Source organism: Mangifera indica, chromosome 10 (genome assembly GCF_011075055.1).
Source record: "Mangifera indica cultivar Alphonso chromosome 10, CATAS_Mindica_2.1, whole genome shotgun sequence".
In the NCBI taxonomy this organism is placed as follows: Eukaryota; Viridiplantae; Streptophyta; class Magnoliopsida; order Sapindales; family Anacardiaceae; genus Mangifera; species Mangifera indica.
This window is the reverse complement of record NC_058146.1, coordinates 13,776,201-13,802,614: the sequence shown is the minus strand read 5'-3', so window position 1 is coordinate 13,802,614 and position 26,414 is coordinate 13,776,201. Positions and strand designations below refer to the sequence as shown.

The following is a 26,414-nucleotide window of genomic DNA, read 5'->3' as shown; positions in this document are numbered from 1 at the left end:
CCCATACTTGTCAAACATTGTATTTAACCCCCCCATATTGCGACATAAAAACTAGAGTTAACAAATAAAATGAAGTTTTAAGATAAGATTGACATAAATACCTTTTTTTGATAAATAGTATTTTTTCGAGTCGAATTCAGAAATACGAACTTCCTTCGTCCGAACGAATCCCTACTAATTGATGTTGAAAAAAAAATGAAAGTGAGAGTGAATGTTTGAGTGATATAAGAAGTGTGTGAAAATAAAATGAGTGAGGAGGGTTTATATAGATGAGGGGAAGGGTATTTTTGATATTTTAGAAAAAGTAATGAAATATATAAATAAATATGAAAATGCCTTTACAATGTAAAATATCCAAAAGCCCCCCATATTTATCCTAAATTATATTTAACCCTATAGTGAGTGAGGAGAGTTATATAAATGAAGGGAGGGGTAATTTTGTCATTTTAGAAAAAGTTTTAAATAAATAAATAAATATCAAAATGCTTTTATAGTGTAAAATATCCAAAAACCCCCCATATTTATCTAAAATTTCATTAAAACCCCTATAGTGAGTGGGAGAGTTATATAAATATGAGGGGAAGGGTAATTTTGGTATTTAAAAAAAGTCATAGGCATTTTTTTTTTTGGCACAGTGATTTTGGGCATTTTGGCTTGGACATAGTGGTTTTGGGCATTTTGGCTTAATGGGAGGGCATTTTGGCTATTTTTTAAAATTTCCCTATTTTTGTCAATTCTTTTTGGGGTGAATTGTAATTTTTCAAACTATTAAAGTTTAAAAATTTTTGAAAACACTCTTAAAATTTTTTCGAATTTTTTAAAACCTAATATTTTAAAACATTTTTTTGCCCCCCACACTTTTTGATAAGAGGAAAAAAATAGAAAAATCTGTACAAAATGACATTTATGTTATTTCACTTAACATAATTTACTAACGAAAGTGAATAACGAGTGAAATTTTGATTTTTTGAAATTTAAGGAGTGGCAATTTGTCTCAACAAACCTTGGGGGGGAAATGTTTTTGGCCTTTATGTTACTATTGCATAAGCCTGATCTATTGATTAGGATTAATTCTTGATTCCATTTCTATGTTTATTTAAGCCTAGAGACATGCATACACCAATACAAAAAATTTTGATTGAATTGCCGGACGATGACATTTGTATGTAGCTTTCAGGTATTTATTTTGTCATATCACAGTCGGCTCAATCTTGGAAATGCCGCCATTAATTTCATCTTGATCTCAACCTTGGCCGGCCATGCATTCATCTAATTGAAAAGGTACCATCGATTCCTTTATTTATACATCAAAGTGTGACCATGCTCATTCAGGCAAATCAAGCACATTAAGCATGGCGGTTTGCAACATCTTCTTCTTTCTATTCATCATCTTCTTCCTCTTCATTCACAACTGATTATTAAAACCTTCTGCAACAACGTGAGTTACTCTGGTTCTTTAATGTATTCTTAATTAGTCTCCTCTTAATTACTTAAGTTTCTGATTGTAAATTCTTTCTCTGTCTAACTCCAATTGTTGTTAGGGCTCCGGCTTCTGTGTCAGCAGATTATGTGCTTTGGAAATCCAATTGTGTCCTGTATGAGTATGCATCACTGTGAGGATGATAATGCTAGGGTAACTAAATCAAATATGCATTTGCGGCTGCTTATGTTGTAGACGTGATTCTTGAAGAAATTTTAAGAAGAATGTGATTACCAATCCATCGATCAATTATCAATACCCTTTCTAAATTCATTAAGTATCATTCATTGACTAATGCTATGTGAATTCAATTTTGAATATCTAATTAGTTATTTAAATAATATATTACTATTTAAGTAGTGAATTATATGATAGCATATTATCTAAGTCTCTAATTAAATATTCAAAACTGTGTGTACATAATTTTATTATCGTTCATTTGTCCGATCTTTAAATTCAACATTATTGTGAGATATCTTTGGGATCTTTATCATGACAAAATATTAAGAATGTATTAAGAAGAACCAACAGTTGAATACCAAGTGTGAAGCTAGAGAAACACAAGTTTGATTCCACACTCTCATAAATTTTGATATATCTCTATTGAATTGGAGTCTCTCAAAGGCTTATTAGCTTGGTGGTGAGCCCCACCCAAAGAGTTTAAAATATATTAATTTGTATACATAAAAAAAAATAAAAAATAAAAAAAAAAGGATAGTTTTATTCTAACAAAAGACTCCTAAGCAAAAGAAAGTGATTTGTTTAGTGGTTGGAAGAATGAAAAAATAATTTACTTTAAAATGTTTAGAGTTTTAATTAATTTATCTTTTAATAAATTTGTATAAATAAGTTAATAAAAAAATAAACATAGTTTTGTGATCGAAAGAAAAAAAAATATTATTTTCAAATAGTATGAGCTCTCTCATTCTTGTGAAAAAATTTTGAATTGACTAATTTAGAATTAATAGTTAGATATAACCTAAAGAAACCATATTCTATTTGATATAGTTAGACTGAATAGTTAAATCGTGGCAAGGAGGTGAAATTTGTTCTATGAAAATTTTCTCATTTTAGCATCATTTCAAGAAATACTATACCTTGAAATGTCTAGTCAATCCATGGATTTGCTTTTTCAAGCCATTAAAAGACAATGGCGGAAGGCCAAATTCTCAAAAACTGATATAAAATAAAGGGAAATTGAAATTTTTACTCTCATTTGAGCCCACGTATACATTTATACCATACTTTTTACACTCTAAACATTGTTACCACTTTATAGGATAAGATGTCTAAATTGCTCTTATTTTCAACCTTGAGAAACCAAAACTAATTTTTTAGTATTACTTATTTTTAATGCACTGTAGAGAGAGAAAATATATAAATATTTAGTATCAATATTTAAAACAAAATTTATATTTATGTGTACTTGGTGTTGAATATGTAAAGAATACATCAATATATATATATATATATATATATATATATATATATATATATATCAATAAAACTATATATGCCCATTTTTGATACATAATTTGTGTATACAGATGAAGTGTTATCATGTGATTGGATGTTTCTTTATTATATGATGACACATATTTTAAAATCACCTAATTCATGATGACACATCACTGTGTACATGAATTGTGTACCAAAAATGGGTACACATAGCATTGCTCTCTATATATATATATATATATATATATATATATATATATATCTGAAGAATCAAAACAAAATTGAATTGCAGAATCTTGCAGGAAAAAATTTGTAGAAGCATGAGAGAATAATTTTTATTGCAGAAGAATCTTGCAGAAAATAAATTAACTTGCAAAGAATTATTAGTGTAATAATTTTAAAAATAAAAAAATTATCAGAAAACTGATTTTGGTTGAAAAAATTTGGAAAGAAGGGTTGACATAAAAATAAAGAGTTAGGGAAAATTTAAGGGTTGACGGTGTTAACGCCATAACGTCAACGTCAACCCTTTATATTTTAAAAAGGTTGGCGCCTTTATTAAATAAAAAGAAGGGTTGGTCATTCCTTTATTAATATAATATTATATTATATTATATTATAAATATAATATAATTATATTATATAATTATATATAATATATTATAATTAAAATATAATATTATATAAAATATATTATATTATATAATTAATATATTATATAATATAATATAATATAATTAAAATATAATATTATATAAAATATATTATATTATATAATTAATATATTATATAATATAATATAATTATATTATATAAAAAAATGGTTGGCGTGACGCGCCAATGCCAACTCTTAGGCTGTTTTGGATTTGCCAACCCTTAAAATTTAAAAAGGATTATTATAAATATAATATAATTATATAAAAAAATGGTTGGTGTGATGCGCCAACGCCAACGCCAACCCTTGGGTTGTTTTGGATTTGCCAACCCTTAAAATTTAAAAAGGATTATTATAAATATAATATAATTATATTATATTATATAAAAAAAAGGTTGGCGTAACACTAGGGGTTGGCGTAAGGCTGTAAATTTAAAAAGGGTTGGCGTGGGTCTTTTATTTTAAAGGTTGGCTGAGGCTAACCTTTTTAATTGGTTTTAACTTTTTTTTTTCAGTTTCTTTTTTCAATTAAATGCTTTTTTTTTTTCAGTGAACTCCTACTAAATGATCTTCTTTAATCATCATTTTTTTCGGGTATAAAATGGATATGATTAAATTTTTGTGGGTTGTTTTTTTCTTATATCCTTATTTTGAAAAATTCTTAATCTGAAATCTATTTTCTTTTTCAGTTTTTTCTTTTCTTTTTTTTGTTTTTGAAGCACTTATTCTATTTTCTATATGATTCTTTTATCACTTGAAAGATGAGGAAGAAGAGAGAAAAAGTTGCAGAGAAGAGAAAAAAAAAAGAATCTCTACATAAAAGTAGAATGAAGGGTATTTTAAAGAAATAAATTATTATTGTAGTATATTTGTTTAAGTTTTAGAATGAGTGGTATTTATGTATACACGGATTACAATAAGAGTAAAAATTTCAATTCCCCTAAAATAAATCCTTTCTGTAGTGACATAGTCACATCGTTGGGAACAAGCTAATTGTATTACTATGAGAAAGTTTTAACTTTACAAAGGTGTAATCACCAAAATTCTTACTTAGAATTAATTATTTTGATTACAAGTGGTGTCAATAAAATCATGTGTAAATACTTCTGGTATATAGATGATATATGGTTATATAATTAAATAATTTTATACTAAATATAAAATAATATCTAATCACATAATATCATTATCTATATATCCAAATTATATATCAAAAATATATATACATAATATTGTTCTAAATGGTATAGAGGTACAATATGCGCAATGTTAATACAGTTAGTTAATCAAGCCTTGATCTATGTTGAGTTGAAGCTTAGATTATGTTTAAGAATATGCACAAATGTGGCCCAAATGGTGGTAAGCGAGTTTGGTGTTTTGCACAGTGAGCTTCATTAATATAGGTGGTGCAAAATGCGCTATATTAAGTAAGAATACTGAGTTGCACAAATACTACAGAGTTCTAGTTCAAGTACTGTACAAGTCAACTTTAGTCTAGAAGAGTTGAAGCTTCTATTTTGTGTTTCTTTGCTTAGTTAGTTACATGGCAGTTGTTATAGATGTTTAGCCATAGATTGTAAAAAGTTTGTTTTTAATCAACGACAATGATGTAAGATTCTGTTACAGATTGGTAGCTCAGATGCTTGGATAAATGATTGTATAAGTTGTTTCACAAGTTAATGAAAGATTTTGAGGAATTTCAAAAGAAAACTTATGCCTTAGTCTTACGATTTACAAAAATCTAATTCTCAGGTTTTTCATCAGAATCTTAGATTTTTTTATAGTATCAGAGCACAAGCCAAATGATATGCCTAATGACCTGAAGTGTTCTTGGATACAGATAATAACACACCTAACAAAAAACCAATTGAGCTAAATGATCGGTTTAATAGCCTAGATAGTTGCACTTGAATAGGGGTGTTTGAGACTTAAATTAAAACAAAAAAGTCTCATATCTAATAAAATTGAGTAAAATGAGTGGTATATAAGTATGTGAAGTAAACTTTAACACAAGCCAATTGATTTTGTATAATATAGGTTTCAGTCTTTACACTTATATTCTCAATATATTTTCGACATTGTATTAGAGCTCGCGACTCAGTTCTAATGGCTCTCGATTCTAATTTGTTTGCCACAGAGAATATAATTATGCATGAGTTACAAAAATCAGTTGGTGGAGAATTAAACAAAATAACATCAACGAGCTTCAACTTATTTCCTATTTCATGCTTGCAAGCTATACACCCAAAACTAACTGAAAATAACTACCGATATTGGCACGCATAAACCTTATACATGGTAGAAGCCCATGGTTTGAGGGAGTATTTCACAGGTTTAGTCTTCTGTCTTGTTTTATTTGTTTATCTTAATATTGATGGTGTTGTACTTGATACTAAACAACCAAATCTTGAGTATTTTGTATGGAGACGATATGATGAGCTACTTATGAGCTAGCTACTTGCATCAATCTCTAAAGATATGTTCAGGACAGTAGCAAATTGTACAACAACTAGTGAGGTATGAGATACTTTAGAGCATTATTTTGTTATTGAATCAAAGGTGAAAATAACTACACTTAGAAATGCTTTACAGAATTTTAAAAAGGGTAATCTTTTGGTGCGAGATTATATTAGAAGGATTAAGAAGATGTATGATACATTACTTGCCAGTGGTCAACAACTTACAAAAGAAAAGTTGATAAACTTTTTGTTAGATGGTTTGAGGCCAGAATTTGAACTGATTATTACCATTATAATAACCAATTTAGCTTCTTCAATTGAAAAAATGTCTTTAGCAGATGTGAAATTGAGCTTATAAAAGTATAAACTGAGGCCGAGTAAAATTCCAGCTTTTGGTTATGACTATGGGGGTGTTGTTGCAAATCTGGTCAATACATAGAGTGTAAGAGCTTTATACTTTAATGCTGATTCAAAAGTGCAAATAAGAGTTGATAGAAGTAATCAGAAGACATTCAAATCAGTGGCACATGATAATGGTCAGTATGCTTAAGGCAGCGGTAAAGGTAGATATGCTAATAAGCCCAAAGTCATTTATCAGTTATGTGGAAAGACTGGTCATATGGCCTTACGGTGTTATTACAAATTTGACATTACCTTCCTGGGACACAGAGAAACATATGAGTGTAGCAATAATAGTATGGTTAATGCTGCTTATCTTACAATTTTTTGTTCTACTCTAGCAGGCTTCAATTATAGACATTAGTTTCATCCTTCACAACTACCACAACCATAGTTATATTCCTCAATACATACACCCCAATTGTATTATCCATCATAATCAGGTTCCCAAACTCATTATGTTTATCCAGTGAATCAAGAAGCAGCTCAAGTAGGACAATCGACTGGTTACTAATTGTAATTGTAGCTCAACAAATATTTCCTCAAAAATCTTGTTTTGCTTGCCCTGGTATAGTTAAAGATTTAAGTTGGTATATGGACTTTGGAGCCTCGGATCATGTCATCTTCAAGGTGGATCAACTTGTGCTCAAAGAAGATTATGTGGGACCTCAATAGCTTTAAGTTGGGAATGGTGAGTGTCTAGACATATCACACACTCGTTCTCTTTCATTGCCCACTTCATTTTATAATAAATTTTTACACCTTTGAAACATTCGGTGTGTACCTAAAATAACCAAAAATCTTTTAAGCATATCCAAGTTCACCAAAGATAATGATGTCGTTGTTGAGTTCCTTAGTGACTCTTGTTTTATGAAAGACAAGGCCACTAGGATTGTGCTGCTCCAAATGGCACTTAAAGATATGTTGTACCAACTCCAATTGCCTTCTGATCCTATCTTCAACCATTGTTCTGTCAAACCCAATCTGCCTTACTAGTGTTTAGCCAATGAGAACACCAAGAATGATAAGGTTACTTGTGATAGTTTTATTTTCTGTGTAAATAAGTGTGACATTGACATGTGGCATAACCAAGTGAAGACAATGATAATTGTTTTTAAAAGCCTAAATGTGCATAATGATTTTAATAAATTTTCTTTTTGCAAAGATTGTCATTATGACAAGCATTATCAAGGACATTTTCCCATTTCATATTCTATAGCTAGGAAGCCTTTTAAATTAGTGCACAATGATGTATGGGGGCTTGCTCCTGTACTATTTAGAAAGGGTTTCAAGTACTATGTTCATTTTGTAGATGATTGCACTAAGTATCCATGGTTATTTCCTTTAAAATCAAAAGTTGAGGTTGCATCTATTTTTGCTTATTTTCATAAAACTGTTGAAAGGCAATTAGATTTCAAATTGAAAACTGTTCAAATTGATTGGGTAGTGAGTACAGGGCATTAGTTCCTTATTTTCAAGAGCATGGTATAGAATATAAAGTTTCTTGCCCACACACACACCAACAACATGGAAAGGCTAAAAGGAAGCATAAATACATAATAGAGTTAGGGGTTAGTTTTGTTATCTCAAACATGTATGCCTGTTAATTTTTGGTGGGAAGCCTTCCAAATTGCTACTTTCCTCATTAACAGACTGCCTTTTACAGTATTGTCTAACTCAAGTCCTTATTCTCTTCTTTTTAACAAGTCTTCAAATTATATGTTTTTGAAATCATTCGGCTATTCCTGCTTTCCTTTCCTCAGACCTTACAATCATAAGAAATTTGATTTTCATACACGAAAATGTTTATACTGAGATTCTGACTGTCATGGAGGGCACTATTTTTTTTAGTTTTATCACTTCAAACCTTGAAGACAGACTCATCACAAAGGTGCTTTATATGTTTGTGTTTCCAATAGGGCTTCCTCACTTCCAAAGTAATGTGGGAAATGGTAGTGTAGTTGCAATCTCTGCCTTGAGCAACCAAAACCCTGGTGTAATCACTATCGCCAATGCTTTTTTTGGATCAAACCCCCTTTTATCACTGATGATGTTTTTTTAAGGCTTTCCGGATAGAAAAGATTGTGATCAATCAGTTTTTGGCAAACTTTTAGTGGATTGAAAATAACGAACCCCAGAAGAATTACCTTTTCAAGTTTTCATGCATGCATGTTTTTATTTTGTGTTACTTTTAATAAATTCGTATTAATCGAATTTGCTTTTGCTTTGTGTTAATTAGTTTGCATATTATTGTTTTGCTTGGAAATATTTGTATAATTCTCGGCAATGGTTTAATTGATCAAGATTAATATATGCCCATTTAGTACAACTTATGATTATTGAATTGTGATTATGAATTCTAATAAGGAATAACTGATCATGCGATAATCAATTTTTACATATTCAACACAATTTATAATTATTAGATTATGAATAATCATAATTAATAATCAATTTTTTTTATTAAAATGTTTAACATGGCTAGTACTTTATTTTTTGGATTAGGACTGGAAAAAATTTATTAAATCTAATAATCCAATAATTTAAAAAAAGAAAAAACAATTCTTTTAGCTTTTAGACTATAACTTAAATAATTTTAAAAAATGATTATAATCCATGGTTAGATTATTCATGTAATTTATCTCAAATATTTGAGGATTGATTATTTAAATAAGCTATACTAAAGCTCTACAAGTTGGTGATTTATCAGTTTCAAGCACTGACAAAAATAATCATAAGTTGGTTCACCCTGTTATAGATCCAGGTGGCTTTCCACCAAATGAAGTCAAGAAAAAGGGGTGGGAAAACATTTATTATGGCAAGCATATGAGAAGAAAATTTGGCCGAAGGAGTGTGAATGCATTAATGGAGTTGGAAAATTGGCTTGGAAATTTGACATCTTTGTTGACTGGAGGGCGGCAAATTGCCTATAAATAGCCCCCCTCCTCACTTCATTTTATACATGCATTTTCTTTCTCTCCATCCGGATCTTATATAAAATTGCTCTCTTCTCTCCTTTCTTCTCACTTCTTCTTCAATCTATTTATAATTTTATATTTGTGTATTATATTTATAACACGTTATCAGCACCATCAACTCAGATATATTATATATTTTTATTACATCGTTATGCTACTTATATATTATAAATAGAATATCCCAATTGTGATATTCTAATTATCTTTTAATTTCTGTTATGCTTTTATTTAATTTTTTTTATAATTACATCATATTTGCAATCTGAAGTTTGCAAAATTATAAATCTAGACCTGAAGTCCTGAAACCCTTGAATCTAGACCTAAAGTCTGAAATATCATAAATCTGGACCCGAAGTCTTGAATATTATTTGTAATATAAAGATTACAAAATTATGAATCTGGACCTGTAGCCCTGAATATCATGAATCTGAATCTGAAATCCTGAATATCATTCGTAACCCGAAGTTGACGAAATCATAAATTTAGACCTGAAGTTATAAATATCATTTGTAACCTGAAGTTTACAAAAACCAAGAATCTGGACCAGAAGTCTTGATATTATTTAAATATTTATTTTTATTGTATTCCATTTATTTGAATATTTATTTATTTATATCTTTATTTATTTGAATCTTTATTTTTATTTATATTCGATTTACAACCTAAAACTTGTAAAATCGTGAGAATATATATATAAGCCCAAAGTCCCAAGTTTTACGATTTACAACTTGAAGTTTGTAAAATCATGAGAATACATATATATGGGCCGGAAGTCCCAAGTTTCATCAAAGTATATATTTTAGAATAATGATATCACCTTTGCAACCTGAAGTTTGCATAAAGTGTGAAAAATATGGACTTGAAGTCCAAAATATAATCAAAATACTATTATAATATTCTGAATACTAATTACAAAACTAGAAGTTTTGTAGATATGGGATAATATATGGATCTGAAGCTTCCAAAATTAATCCCAATAATTCTCCTACAAAATCAGCTATTTTATAAATATAAGATAGTATTTGAACCTGAATTTTCAAATATTAACTCATATATATTGGCTACAAAACCAGAAGTTTTGTAAATATGACAATAATTGAACTTGAAGTTCCTATAATTGGATGGATAATATTAAATGAGCTTTTTGCATGAGTCTCCACCTAGAATTTATGAGCCTTGAAAAACTAACTAAATAAAATATCCCAGAAGGATAAATACAAAACTATTATTTTTCGGTGTCATATCTTTGAAGGATTGCAAGCTAAAATATAGATATAATAATAAATACATTAAATTTGTGGAGAAATTTGAAAGATAAATTTGAACATCAGATTCAATAATACTCTAAATGGCTCTATAATTTAGTATAACTCTGCAATATTCAGAATCTTTTATTGAATGTGGAATATACAATATTCCCCACATTTTATTTTATGCTCCTGTAGAAGCAATATCAGAAAAGAAAATTCTAAATTAATATTTTTTCATTATACATCGTTCCCTGAAGTGAACGCAACTACCAGAAGTAGTTATCATGAGTATGAGTAACTTACCCCATAAGTATTACATCGTTCCTTGAAGTGAACGCAACTACCAGAAGTAGTTATCTTAGATGTGAGAAATAATAGAAAATCTCAGTCACACCACCAGAAGTGGACTAAGACTGAGACGAAATAAATTATAATGCAGAGTAAACCACAAAACAATAAGTGTGGTTATAAATGTCATTGGTGGTGTACCTGTAGTACACACAAATATTGGGTGAATCTATATTAAGCACCCACAAGAATTAAATTTTTGATAAATTAGATCCTGTCGATCTAATGAATCTTGATGTTTCAAATTCTCTTTCAAAGAATAAAAATATGGGTCACTTAAATAGTGATAGAAATGCCCAAAATCTTTATAATTAAATCAATCATATATATTTATTTTGGAGTCATGCATATTATTTTGTATTTTATTGTCATGTTCTCTTCCTTTCAATATTTTGTGTACGTTATAACTAACGTAATTTTTAAATGAAAAGAAATGAACTCCAAAATTGAAGCATTGACTTCAAAAGCTGATGAAAGAGATATGTGTTTAGTGGATAGTGCAACAACGCACATAATTCTTAAGGAAAAGAAATTTTTCTTAACTTTAGCATTGGTTGAAGCTAAGGTTAATACTATATCAGGATCAATCAATCTGATTGAAGGCTTCAGAAGAGCCACCATTATGTTAAATAATATGACCAAACTAAGCATCAATGATGCATTATATTCAAGTAGATCCAGAAGAAATCTATTGAGTTTTAAAGATATAAGAAAAAATGGTTATCATCTTGAAACCATGAGTGAAAATGATGCAAAATTCATCTGTGTAACTAGTAATGCCTCCGGAAGAAGGCTTATACTAGAAAAATTATCTGCTTTATCATCTGGATTGTATTATACAATCATAAAGGCAATTGAAACCTACGCAGTATTGAACCAAAAGTTCGTTGATCCAAAAGCATTACGTTTTGGCATGATCGTTTAGGCCACCTAGATCTATAATGATACATAGGATTATTGAAAATTCACATAGATATACATTACAGAATTATAAAATTTTATTGTCCAGTGAACAATTCTGCACCGCCTATTCTTAAGACAAATTAGTAATAAGACTATCTCCCTCCAAAATTAGATGTGAATCCCCATCATTTTTGCAAAGGATTTAAGGGGATATATGTGGACCCATTCATCCATCAAGTGGGTCATTTCGTTATTTTATGATCTTAATTGATGCATCTACATGATGGTCTCATGTTTGTTTATTGCCTACTCGAAATGTTGCATTTTCTAAACTGTTAGCACAAATTATCAAATTAAAAACACATTTCATAAATTATTTGATCAAGTTAATACGGCTAGATAATGCTGGTGAATTTACATCTAAAACATTTGATGATTATTGCATGTCTATGAGGATTGAGGTTAAACATCCAGTCTCGCATGTCCATACACAGAATGAATTAGCTGAATCTCTTATCAAAAGACTCCAGGTAATTACACGCACTTTAATACTAACAAGTCAATTACCTACTTCTATGTAGAGACATGTTATATTACATGCTGTAACATTAATTCGCTAACGACTTTCTTCTTATCATCAATATTCTCCCCTACAATTAGTCTTTGGTTACCAACTTAATGTATCTCATTTGAGAATATTTGGTTGTGTTGTATATGTCCCTATTGCGTCTCTTCAACGCACAAAAATGGAACCCCAACTTCGTTTGGGAATATATGTTGGATATAATTCACCATCTATTATCAGGTACCTGAAACCATTAACAGATGATCTTTTTACTGTACGATTTACAGATTGTCACTTTGATGAGACAATTTTCCCATCTTTAGGGGAAAAGAAAATGCCTCCTGAAGTTAGGCATAAACTTGGTATGTACCTACCATGTCTCATTTAGATCCTCGCATATCCCAAAGTGAAACTAAAGTACAGAGGATAGTGCGATTACAAATTATTGTCAACCAAATGCCTTTTCCTTTTTAAATACAGCAAAAGTGACAACATCACATGTTTCAGTTGCTAATGCATCAGCAAGAATCAATGTGACTGCTAAACAATCTATTTGAGTCATGACTGATCAATCTATTACACGCCAAAAGCGTGGTAGACCTATTGGATCGAAGGACACTGTTCATAAAAAAAAGGGTAAATAATCAAACAAATATCAATCATGATGATCTTAAGATAATTGAAAAATCCACACTCTCTAATATTCCTCCAGAAGAGGTTATAGTCCCTGAAGAGACTCAAGCCCCTGAAGTGGCACAAGTCCCTGAAGTGACACAAACCTCTGAAGTAGAACAAAATCCTGAAGAACAGGAAAATGAGAATATTGAAATATCTTTAAATTATGTTCATACACGAGAGATGTGGAATCATGAAACAATTATAATTGATGATATATTCTCATTTACAGTAGCTACTGAAATTCTGAATGATGATGATTTTGAGCCATGTACTATAGCTGAGTGTAAACAAAGACATGATTGGCCTAAATGAAAAGAAGCAATTCAAGCAGAATTAGCTTCTCTAGCAAAACGTCAAGTGTTTAGGCATGTAGTTCCAACACCTCAAGACGTACAACCCGTTGGATATAAATGGGTATTTGTGAGAAAAAGAAATGAGAAAAATGAAATTGCTAGATATAAAGTCAAGCTTGTAACATAAGGCTTTTCCCAAAGGCTCGGTATAGACTTTGATGAAACATATGCACCTATGATGGATATAATCACATTCAGATATTTAATCAGTTTAATAGTCTCTGAAAAATTGGATATGCGTCTAATAGATGTAGTTACTGCTTATTTGTATAGAAATTTGGACACTGAAATTTATATGAAACTCCCTGAAGGATACAAATTGCCTGAAGTAAAAAAGGTCAATTCAAAAGGCATGTACTCAATTAAATTACAACGATCATTGTATGGATTAAAACAATTCGGACGTACGTGGTACAATCGCCTCAGTGAATATTTGAAAAAATAAGATTATGTAAATGACCCTATATGCCCATGTATCTTTATCAAAATGTCAGAATCGGAATTTGTTATTATAGCAGTTTATGTTGATGACATAAATCTAATTAGGACTCCTAAAGAGCTCTAAAAAACTGTTGAATATTTGAAAAAAGAATTTAAAATGAAGGATTTGGGGTAAACAAAATATTATCTCGGCCTGCAGATCGAGCACAATTCAAATGGAATATTTATCCATCAATTAGCGTATATTGAAAAATTATTAAAACACTTTAATATGGATAAGACTTATCTTTTGAGCACCTCAATGGTTGTTCGGTCTCTTGATCTAAAAAAAAACCAATTTCATCATAAAGAAGAAGATAAAAAGATACTTGGTCCTGAAGTACCATATCTTAATACTATGGAGCTTTATTATAGTTGACCCAATGCACAAGACCGGATATATCCTTCGCAGTTAATTTATTGGCTTGATTTAGCTCTGCACCAACCCATTGCCATTGGAACGGAATCAAACATATACTCCGTTACCTATATGGAACTAGAGATTTGAGATTATTTTATTCTATCAAATCCCCTAAAAATCCTAGTTTGGTTGGATATGCAGATGTTGGTTATCTTTCTGACCTTCATAAAGCCCATTCACAAACAGGTTATGTTTTTACTTATAATGACACAGTTATATCATGGTGCTCTACCAAGCAGACCTTGGTTGCAACTTCTTCAAATCATTCAAAAATTTTAGCTCTCCATGAAGCTAGTCGAGAATGTATATGGTTACGGTCTGTCATCCATCATATCCAAAATGCATGCAGTTTTCCTTCTACAACAGACACTTCTTCCATATTATATGAAGACAATGCAACATATATTTCCCAAATTAGAGGTGGATATATCAAAGGAGACAAAACCAAACATATCTCACCAAAGTTCTTTTACACTCATGAACTCCAACAGAGTAAAAAGATTGATGTCAAGCAAATAAGATCTAGTGAGAATCTTGCAGATTTGTTCACTAAGATACTACCGACATCAACATTTGAAAAGTTAGTGTATAACATCGGTATGCGGCGGCTCAACAAACAATCAAGTTAATCATACTACAAAGAGGGGAAGCATTCATCAGGGGGAGCATTCATCAAGCAAAATTTTGAAGTTTATCAAATATTGGATAAAAGGTGCACTGTACTCTTTTTTTTTCTTTACTAGGTTTTGTCCCACTAGATTTTCCTAGTAAGGTTTTTAATAAAGCAGTTTAAACACGTCTAACGCCAACTTACAGAACATTTAATAATTATGTTCCTTTGCTTTGGTTTTTATCCCACTAGGTTTTTCTTTAGCAAGGTTAATATAATTATCTATAAGTGATGGAAATCCAAGGGAGAGTGTTATAGATCCAAGTGGCTTTCCACCAAATGAAGTCAAGAAAAAGGGGTGGGAAAACATTTATTATGGCAAGTACATGAGAAGAAAATTTGGCCAAAGGAGTGTGAATGCATTAATAGAGTTGGAAAATTGGCTTGGAAATTTGCCATCTTTGTTGATTGGAGGGCGGCAAATTGCCTATAAATAGCCCTCCTCCTCACTTCATTTTATACATGCATTTTCCTTCTCTCCATCCGGATCTTATAAAAAATTGCTCTCTTCCTCTCCTTTCTTCTCACTTCTTCTTCAATCTATTTATAATTTTATATTTGTATATTATATTCATAACACACCCAATTTTATATATATATATATATATATATATATATATATATATATATATATATATATATATATATATTATATATATATATATATATATATATATATATATATATATATATATATATATATATATATATATATATATTTATATAAGATTTTTTTTTAGTTTTTTACATTTTTTTACCACCCTATGGATTAGACTATAAGATCTTCCATAGGTTTTATACAATCCACAAGTTTGACATGACTCACAAAAATAAAGACGATAACTTTTTAGAGGAGTCGGTCCAACCGCTGAATGTGTCTAATCTCATGCTGGTGCATATCCATCAAGGCAATGCAACAATTCACAAACTCAAATCTGGAAATTATTGTTCATATGGCACAACAACACTTTGTCTTCCAATTTAACCAATCAAATGACCTCCAAAACATACAAATTATAAATCATTGGAAAGGGTATTCAAAGAGCTTTCTAATGGTATATGATAATAGTCACAACTCAATCAACAAGGCATTCAAAACTTGTTTCAAAGTTTGATGGGAAAATCTGAAAATAGCAAAATCACATACTATGAACAGTATCCGAGGCATATAACACACATTCACACTTTGGATTTCAAGGGTAACAAGAAAGTTAACCAAGGCATAAAGGAAATTTCCACCAACCTTGGGATCTTCCACCACCAATTCTTCCTTCAAGATGAATTGGATAAAGGAATAAGCAACTAAAGAAAAGCTACAAAGCTTTACTTGAGAATTTCATTATCAAAGAAGTCTAAATTTTTACAAGTGAAAATCCACTTCATATACAAGAGCAAGTGGTGGCAAAAATTGGGCATTAATTTGACATGGAAGCCTTGCCCTTCATTTAAGCTTAGCCATTCATTTAAACTAAGGTCATACCACATTAATGAAGAAACTAACAAAAGGGAACAACTTTTCCTTAAAAGGTGGAACTATGTCCACCAACTAAAGTTACTTGCTTCCTTTTTAGTTGCAATTCAACTAAATGGGCTTCATGGCATCTTGGGCTCCAATTTAAGTGATGGATGGCTGCCTTATCTACTTGGGCTTCAAAGTGGGCTTGTAGTTGGCTTCTTGGACTCATTTAAGCTTCAATCTCATTAAGGCCTTGGATGCAAGTAATGAGAGTGCACCCAAAAGTAAAGTTAGGCCAAATTGGAGATGGCAAAGGTTTTTTGGACTTGCATGGAGCTTTTCCCTCATTCTCAATGGTGACTGGAGCGAAATGAAGATTTGATAGAGACTTAGAAGCTAAAGTTGGAGAAGTGGTTGAAAATACATCACATGCACTGGTAATTTTTTTGATTTATATTTACATATAATTTTGATAACTATAATTGTAAAGGTTTGAATAAAAATATGGAAGAAAAACAATTTTTTTTTTTTTAATCTAGTTAAAGTTAAAGATTGGAACTAAAGACAAAAATACAAATAATTTCATATTAATTATGAAATTAATTCTTGAAAGGTTATAGGAATAATTGATAAGTGACATATATGAATTTTACTTTACGGGCGTCTGATTAGGGTTTCACATATTGCTACAGTAATTTATTTTTTATTATTTATATTATTTTGTTTAGTTTATAAGTAAAAAAATATTTTAGTAATTTTCTATTATCAATAGTAATGTGATACATAATATAAAGAATACTCTTATTATCACGTTCATTTTAGGTATTGAAAGATTACGTAATCTTAATTTATTATAACTATATTTTTATTTATTAATTTTTCAGAACAAAAATAATTTTATTTTCAATTAATATAACAAATAATATAATTTAAAATAATTATATCCAAAGAATTTAAATAAAATAATATATTAATATTTTTTATCAAATTTAACTAAATATAATAATTATTTATACCTACTCAATTTTATTAAATATAGTATTAATTTATACTAAATAATTTTTTAAAATAATTTATCTTTAAGATAATATTTTAATTTCGATAATAAAATATTATCAAATCAATCACCCCAAGGATTTATATATCTTTCCTCCTATTCCACTGTTTAAGGTTTCTTAATGCTGATTTACATCCAACAAATGCAAGATGTAAACAAATTAATTAATTAAAAAAGAATTTGTTAACCATAATTCTAAGTAACATGTGATTATTTTTAATTATAATTGCCAAACTAATAATAAATTACGCAAACACACCTAGTTCACCCTGTCTTGTTCACTAGTGTCATTTTTCTATATTCAAATATAAATTAAAGACTTTTGACCACCTGGTTCCTCAGAAAGCAACAAGATCAACGGTCGGGGATTGTTCATGCTGCAACTTCACAATACAGGCCATTCGACCAAAGCACTGAATTATTGTAACGTGGGTCCCAAATCACGGAGTCCCCAAACCGTGGAATTAGAGGCCACAAATTAAATTATTTTGTTAAAAAGGAAACCCGACATATATTAAATGTAATGTTGTTTTTAATTGCAATTAAAGGCCACGTGTGAGAAAGAGCATTCATCACACAAGGGAAGTTGGGGAGGGATTGTCACAATCAAGTATGTTAATTTGACACGTGTTATCATATAAGATTTTGGTTAGGGAAAGGTATATTTACCACCCAAATTTTAGTCCAATGCCAAATCATACTTTCAAGAGAGAAAAAACTCAAACTCTCATTTATAGCTAAACTATTGTCTAAATTTTTAATTAGAGACAATGGTAAAATCATCATTTTACCTATAAACTTTAAAACTTCAAAAATTTATCATTTTCCTCTTCTAAATTTTAAAAACTAATACTTCAACAGTGCGATGAAGAGATAAAGATCTCTTTGTCATATCACCGCCATTGCATCAGGAGAAGGAGGAGGGTCGAGATGACGCTAAAAGATGAAGTTGAAGAGTATGGGTGAAACTACTGATTTTGAAAGTCATGGGGAACAACCAAGTTTTAAAAAATATAAAAACCCTAGGTTTGAGGGTGAAAATATTACTTTTCAAAGTTTAAAAACTTTAGGTAAAAATGAATATTAGTTTTTAAAATCTAGAGGGATGACAAATAATAAATTTTATAATTTTTAATATAAATGGTAAAATGATTATTTTACCCCTCCATTTAATAGAAAAATTAATAAAAGTTTGGTCATGGGTGAGAGTTTGAGTTTTTTATATAGAAATTGATCATTTTGAATTAGTTTTTGAATCTCCGAATCATAATCTAACAAACATATAATACTCAAAGTTTGTCAAAAAAGTCATTGTATGTTTGCCTAAAAAGGTTTTAGCAGAAAAATTACTGTCGATTTTAATTAATATCCCTGAAACCGGCATTTGGCCTAATAATTACAATAAAATTTATACAAACTGATAATATACTGTGAAATTATACATGCCAAAATTTGATATGATCCGTTAATCTGACATGATACAATATAAAAAAAAAGGGTTAGGGTTATGATTTTCGACAAAAAAAAGTGCTTCAGGTCGGATTAGGGTTGATCCTAAAAAATCGGGTCGAGTTAAAGTTGACACAAAGCACTCTAATTAATCTGAACTATCTCAAAAATGTTAAATAAAAATTGTATAACATCATATTGACAAAAAAATCCCTAATATCCTTAATTTTCTTCATTTGACCAAAAAAATTTCAATCCATAAAATTCATATTTTCTAATTTAACTCAATAAAGAAATTGATATTACATCACTATGCACCAAATTAGCATCATTCAAAGACATTTATTTTAATTTAATAACTCTTTTTGACAAATTTGTAAAAAAACTATTTATAGTTTATCTATTTTTTTATTGGTTTATTATAAATAGTACTAATTCAAACTTATAATGTTTGATATGTTATATTCATATAATCATTCGGTTTAAGGTTGAAAAAATATTTTGATTACTGATTTAAACCTATTTTGTCAAGTCAATTCGAAAATATTTTGATTTAGTTTAGAGTTGAAAAAAATATTATGTTGAGAAATTCGTGTCAAAATACATCGTAACTCACATTTCCTTGGCTAACAAACACACAAAACTCTACTTGTAGCCGTCGGGTTTTAGAATTTAAGAGTGAACAAAATAAAATCATCCAATCAACCAAAGGGTTATAAAATATTAAATTGAAATTTTTAAGGTTATAGAAATGTCTAGTATGTTATACATTTTGAATTTGTAAAACTATCAAAATTATCAATATTAAAATAATTGGTTTTCTTTGAAACCTCCCTCGTGGGATTTCATAAAGACCAACTTAATATATAATAAATTATGAGCCATACTAATATTATTTATCTATATAATCAATTGTATGTATATTAAACTTATCTTTACTAATAATTCAAACTTATTAAAATTGTCATTAAACTATTGATTACCTGATCCTATTAAACTATAACTATAAGTAATTTTAGCCAATATCAGAAAAATTCCTATCATTAGTTAATGCAATATAGTTTTTCGAAGAAAAGACGTAAGCAGATTTTAGTCCTTTCCAATAGAAGAAGAGACTTATTACTTTATATCTAAACGGGGTGCTTTGACATAAGACACGCCATATTGATTACTCTACCCACAACCTTTAAGAACACTGGCAGTCTAATTCTGCATTATTAACTATCAAACAGAATCTGTTCGATAATTGTTTTCTGATGATTATAAAAACAGCAAAACTCTATATATAAAATTAAATAATCAAATAAAAACGTCATTAATTACGATAAAATAATATTTTATTATATGATAATATAATTAATAACTATTCAATTAAATACTTAAAAAATTATATGCATATATTGTACATATCTTAAAACTATTTCTCGTCCTCAAGCTTCATATATATTTCCAGCTTAATTTTAAGTTTTTCATCGTGATAAAATAATTAATAGTTGACAATACAACAAGAGCTTATCTGGCCATATCGTAACTGAAACGGTATCTACAAAATATGATTAAAAAAAAAAACTAAAATTGGACTGTGCAATTACGACAAAAAGCTCTTTTGAGTGTGAGGCCTGTAATTATTTTTATACGCATAAGATTCTTATCCAAAAACCGCGGACATTAAGTTCAGACTATTTCAACACGATTCAGGCTTCGTCGGCACCTGAATCTTTTCTCCCGAGGACTTTTCCTTTAATCTTCTTCTTCTTTATGGACTTGAAACAATTCAAGCTTCAAAGTACGCCGTCTCATTCCTTCATTTATTTAATTGCTTTTGTCGTTTTCTCAACAAAATGAGTTCCTATAAAAGACGCATCAAAATGGCCAAGAATATTTAGGTGTTTAGTTTCTTAGCCGCCATGAGCTAGCTTCCTTCAAGATTTCTGCGTTGCAGACCCCAGTAGCTGAGGTTTCACGTTTTTATTTTATCTTATTTTTGTACATGTGTTTATTCCTGTACATTAGAAACTTTCTGTATAAATACGACTGAAATATTAAAATCAAAATTTTGATTTATCTAATATAATAAAAGTGTAATTGATTATTGAATCTACTGATTCATTTGTTTAGTGTGATCACTTTAATCTCAAAGGTCCATTTGATTCAAGTAAATTCTCCATTAACAAAAATTAAAAATAAAAACAAACGTTTTTGCTTATTAACTTCTAACAAGTGATTTGATCAATGTTCATGGCAGTACATTGCTTCTCCTGCATGCATGGACTCTAAGCCTGTAGATGCTAGCCAGTTTTCCTTTAGCGGACTCCTTTTTGTGAAAACTGGTAATCAATTGTTAAGAAAAAAGAGATACTAAGGTTTCTCATTGAATTGGACATTGAAATTCATGAAAAAACACGTTGAATTGCATCACCATGAGAAAAAGACAAAATAAGACAATACTACCCTTACTAAAGAAACAAAAGATAACGTAAGGGCGTTAACTTCTGTTGGAATATTTAAAGATGATCGAATTTCACATACCCAGTTGCTAATATGAGAAGATTGATGAACAAGCCGAATTGGTGATGATCCGTAGCCTGAAGGCACAATTTGCTTCTTGATGCACCGAATTCTGTGTTTATTATTATTTTGTATACTAAAGAACAGAGAATAGAAGAGAAGAAAGAGTTTTTGGTCTTGCTGCGTAATGTTTTCTGTGTGCGTTAGTTGGGAGCAGTACTTTGGAAGTATTTTAAATTAAGGTAACCGTTTCCACAACAGCTATGGGCAGTATTGTAACTCAACATCATATTGGGCATGGGTGGATCAAACCCAATATCTCTCACTTGCAAATGATGAGTGATTCAAAAAAAAAAAAACTCATACACAGAAATCTCACATAATATATTTTATATTTGCAAATGTGTTACGCGATTTTAAGAGCAACCTGCACTTGAGATTTAATTACTATGCATCTATTATGGATACCATAATAGCTTTAACCTTAATAAAAATGCACAATAAAGCATTAGTCTTGTTATACCTTAAACTTATTCGATAATACTAACTCTCTTTAATCTCTCAAATATTATTATATTATTTTTCTATGTATCCATGATCAAGTGATATTTCACATAAGATTGACAAGATCGACCGACCAATAGACACATGTGATATATGTAAAACCTTTGTGAATGGCTAAAAGGAACCTAGAGCAGGATGGGGGAGGGGGGAGGGTGAATAGGTTTTTAAAAAAAATTTAGATTCTTTTAGACACCTTTAATTGAGACAAAAACAATTAATGTCAATGTAAATGACCACAACCAAATCAATTTTGCATTATAAATATTGAGCAATAGTGGTTCAAAGCTTTCTCTTGCAAGTCTCCTATGTCAATTTCTCCAAGTCAACCATTTTGGAGTTCCATTATCTCTTGAACGAATTTTACACAGTTTATCTGATGTTATGCCCAATACACTACTTTTTCGGGATTGCACCCTCAAGAGTTTGATAACAAGAAAATTTGAGTATTAAATTGCCTATCTAAGGCTGAAAATACAAGTTAAGTGCACTTGGTTTCTCAAAGAATTTCAATGTAGGCTTTGTGAGAGTGATGGAAAGAAGAATAAGTATTTATGTATGTTCAATATTTTCTCTAACCCTTGATTCATGCTCCTTTTATAGTGAAAATGTTACTTGAAACAAAAGAGTCGTTATCCTTAAAACTTTTCCCATTGGAAATGAAAAGAGCAGTTAAAAAAAAAAAAAAGATGCAAATTAACTTCAAAAGCATTTGATTCTGGGTTGGTATGGCCAAGGTCCATTTATGTGGCTTTGTTTTAATGGGAATGTAGAGTGCCTTCTTTCTTTGTTCTCTCTTCTAGAAACTAAATCTCATGTCTATGTTATGGTTTCCTTTGATGACATGTATTTGCATAAGTAGAAGTGTTATTTGGTAAGACTGATTTTACAGTTTGAATCCATTTTTGAGGTAGTTCTTAGTAATTTGGTGTGCAAAATAAGTAAATGTTGATTATGTTTTAAGCACTAGTTCTTAGCAAATTAACTTCAAAAGCATTTGATTTTTTATGAATCTATTCAATTATCCCTTTTTTTTTTATCCTGGGTCTAGTATACTTATCTTCTAGGCTATGTATAATCCCAACCATATATAAGTGACAAACGTACATATATATAGGTTAATCTTTTTAATTAATGTTAGTATGATATTATCTAATATATAGTTAATCAAATTTTGTGGATGGAAAACATCAATGATGAGTTCTCGCTTGGAAAGGGAGGAAGTTCATCTTCCTTACCTCAAGCTGAGAGCAATGATAATAGTTCCTTGATAGCAAAAAGAAAGTTTATGAAGGAAAAATCAAAGGTATGTGAGCATTTCACCAAGTTTGAATCTAATGGGAAAAACAAATGCAAATATAATTATTATGGTCAAGTGTACTAACATTCCTAAAAAAATCTTAGAACAAGTACACTAAAAAATCATTTGTCTAGGTGTAAGAAAAATCCTCTAAATGGTGTGAATAAAGCACATCCCAAGCAGAAAATATTGAATTATAATGTTGTTGAAGGAGATAGTGCAACTGGTAGTGTAAATTCGGGGAAATTTAATCAACTTTCATTTAGGAAAACTCTAGGAAAAATGATTGTAGTGGATGAACTTGCTTTTAAGTTATTGAAGGGGAAGGGTTTAGGGATTTTGTAGAGAAATACAACTTAGATTTCGAGTTTCATCTCGTACTACAATTGGTAAAGATTCTTATAAGTTTTTTATAGAGGAACGAGACAAGTTAAAAGGATTCATAAAAAGTAATTGTAATAGGATTTCCCTTACCACTGACACATAGACATCTTTACAAAGTATTAACTACATGTGCATGAAATGCCATTTGATTGATAATAATTCGCAATTGCATAATTTTTTTTTAATTCTTTTCCCTATCACTTGTCACATTGGTCAATCAATCGGAAAGACAACTGAGAAATGTTTGCTTGAATGGGATATTGAAAAAGTCATGGCTATCATAGTTAATAATGCCAAGTCTAATGATGTTGCTATGTGGTATGTAAAGAATAAAATAAACAGTTGGGGCGAAAGTGTTTTAGATGGATAATATCTGCACGTGTGATGTGTTGCCTACATTGTTAACTTGATTATTAAAAATGGTTTCGAATTAGCAGAAAATCATATTGCTTGCATTCGAAATGTAGTAAGATATGTTTGACAGGCTCTAACTAGGTTGCAAAAGTTCAAATCATGTGTTGAGGAAGAGAAAATTCAAAGTAAAAGCTTGTTACACGTAGATGTACCCACTAGATGAAACTTTACATATTTGATGTTAGATACGGCCCAAAAGTTTCAGAAGGCCTTTGAAAGTTTATAAAGAATGAGCCTCATTTTTATAAACAACTTAAAAAATCACTAGAATCTAATAAATATAATGAATCTAATGCTCAAGATGATTTTAAAAAGCCACCAACAAATGAGGATCGGGATAAAACTAAACAATTGACCACATTGTTAAAAACTTTTTATGACCTAACACTTCATATATTTGCAACATCACATGTGACTTCGAACATACGCTTTCACGAGATTAACATTGTGTTTTGTTTCTTAAGAAAGTGGAGTTTAAGTGATAACTTTGATTTTTTCTTCAATGGCATGGAAAATGAAAGAGAAATAGGACAAGTATTGGGGAAATTTGAGGAAATTAAATGTTTTGTTATTTGTGGTTGTAATTCTTGGTCCTTGATACAAACTTAAATATGTGAATTTTTGGATTTCTCAATTGTATGATGATGATGTGGCTACTTCAGTTCAATGTAGGGTGAAATCAACTTTGAATGGTTTGTTTGATGAGTATAAATGGCCGATTGAGCATACAAATGCAACCACTGTAAGTTTTGATTCAAGTCAACAGATTGAGACTCAAAAAACATTAAAAAAATATTTATTTATTAAAAATCTATTTAAGAAACATAAGGCAAGCGAAAGTATTGTTGAAAACAAAATTGAGCTAAATAAGTATTTGGATAAGTTTCTCGAAGAAGATGGTGCTTCTTTTGACACTTTGGCTTGGTGGAAACTAAATAGTTCTTGATTTATGACTGTTGCACCAATTGCTCGAGATGTATAGACAATTCTTATCTCCACAGTTGCGTCTGAGTCTACATTTAGTAAAGGAGGTCGCATTCTTGATTCTTTTAGGATATCTTTATCTCCAAAGATTGTACAAGCTCTCAAATGTCCAAAAGATTGGCTTCATCGCGTCCCTAAAGTTAATATGGATGAATCACTCCAAGATGTAGAAAAGTTAGAGAAAGGTACATGTCACTTCCTTCGAATATAATTTTAATTATATTTTTTTGCATTTATACCTCAATATGATTTATAATTTAAATTTTATTGTCTTTCTAACAAATATCGCTAAATTCTCAATAAATGATTTTAGTGCACAATATGAAAAAGATGTTTAAAAGTATATCTTTAGTAAGATAAGATACTTATTTCAATAAGACATGTTTGATTATGAATTATAATTGATTCTACATTCATCAATAACACATATCAAAACTTTTCCTATTCCATTTTCATGTCAACATTTTGCTTGCACTTTTGTTTTGTTTATTAGTCTTTAAGCTATCTCAACATCAAGAGCTTGCTGGATTTGACTTGTCAAATAGTTACAGACATAATTAAATGCAAAACTTCATAGGAGATTTGCAATACATTCAATACTATGTAATTGTATTATTTTACTTACTTTGGTTATGCGTTTACCTAAACTTATTTTGTAAATGTATAATGGTTATTTGGCTGCTTGTGTTTTGAACTATACTTTCAACTATGGTGTTTATGTAAGGGAGATTCACAAACAATGTTTATGTAATATTTATTTAAGACTCTATATTAGAGGCTATTGATTATGATGTTGTTATTATAAATTATGTTGTGTTTATAATGTTATTACTATAAATTAAGCATGCTATATTTATGATAGTATTATTAAAAATTTATTAAATTTTACAAATGGAAGACATCAATGATAAGTTTCCACTAATTAAGCTTTTTGATCATGGTTATTTTCATTTATTTATTCTTGAATACAAATATTGAAAGTGAGTGATTTTTATTCGGTTTGAACCATAAACTAAACCACACCAAATTGTATATTTTTAGTTTGGTTTGGTTTAGTTTGTAATCTAAAATAGTTTGATTTGGTTTGGTTTGGTTTATAATCTAAAATGGTTAGGTTTGGTTTCAAATTTTTTCAAATTATTTTTTTCAGTTCAGGTTGAAAAATATTGTAAACTGCATCAAACCGAACTATGCACATCTCTAC

The 26,414-nt window shown here is 29.7% G+C and overlaps 1 long non-coding RNA gene across 1 annotated transcript; it reads left to right on the top strand.

Moving 5' to 3' along the window:
* The first annotated feature begins 1,324 nt into the window (after nucleotides 1-1,324).
* Nucleotides 1,325-1,758, top strand: LOC123227047. Its single transcript, XR_006504425.1, has 2 exons — nucleotides 1,325-1,438; nucleotides 1,542-1,758. It is a non-coding gene; the product is annotated as an uncharacterized LOC123227047 (long non-coding RNA).
* Nucleotides 1,759-26,414: the final 24,656 nt, after the last annotated feature.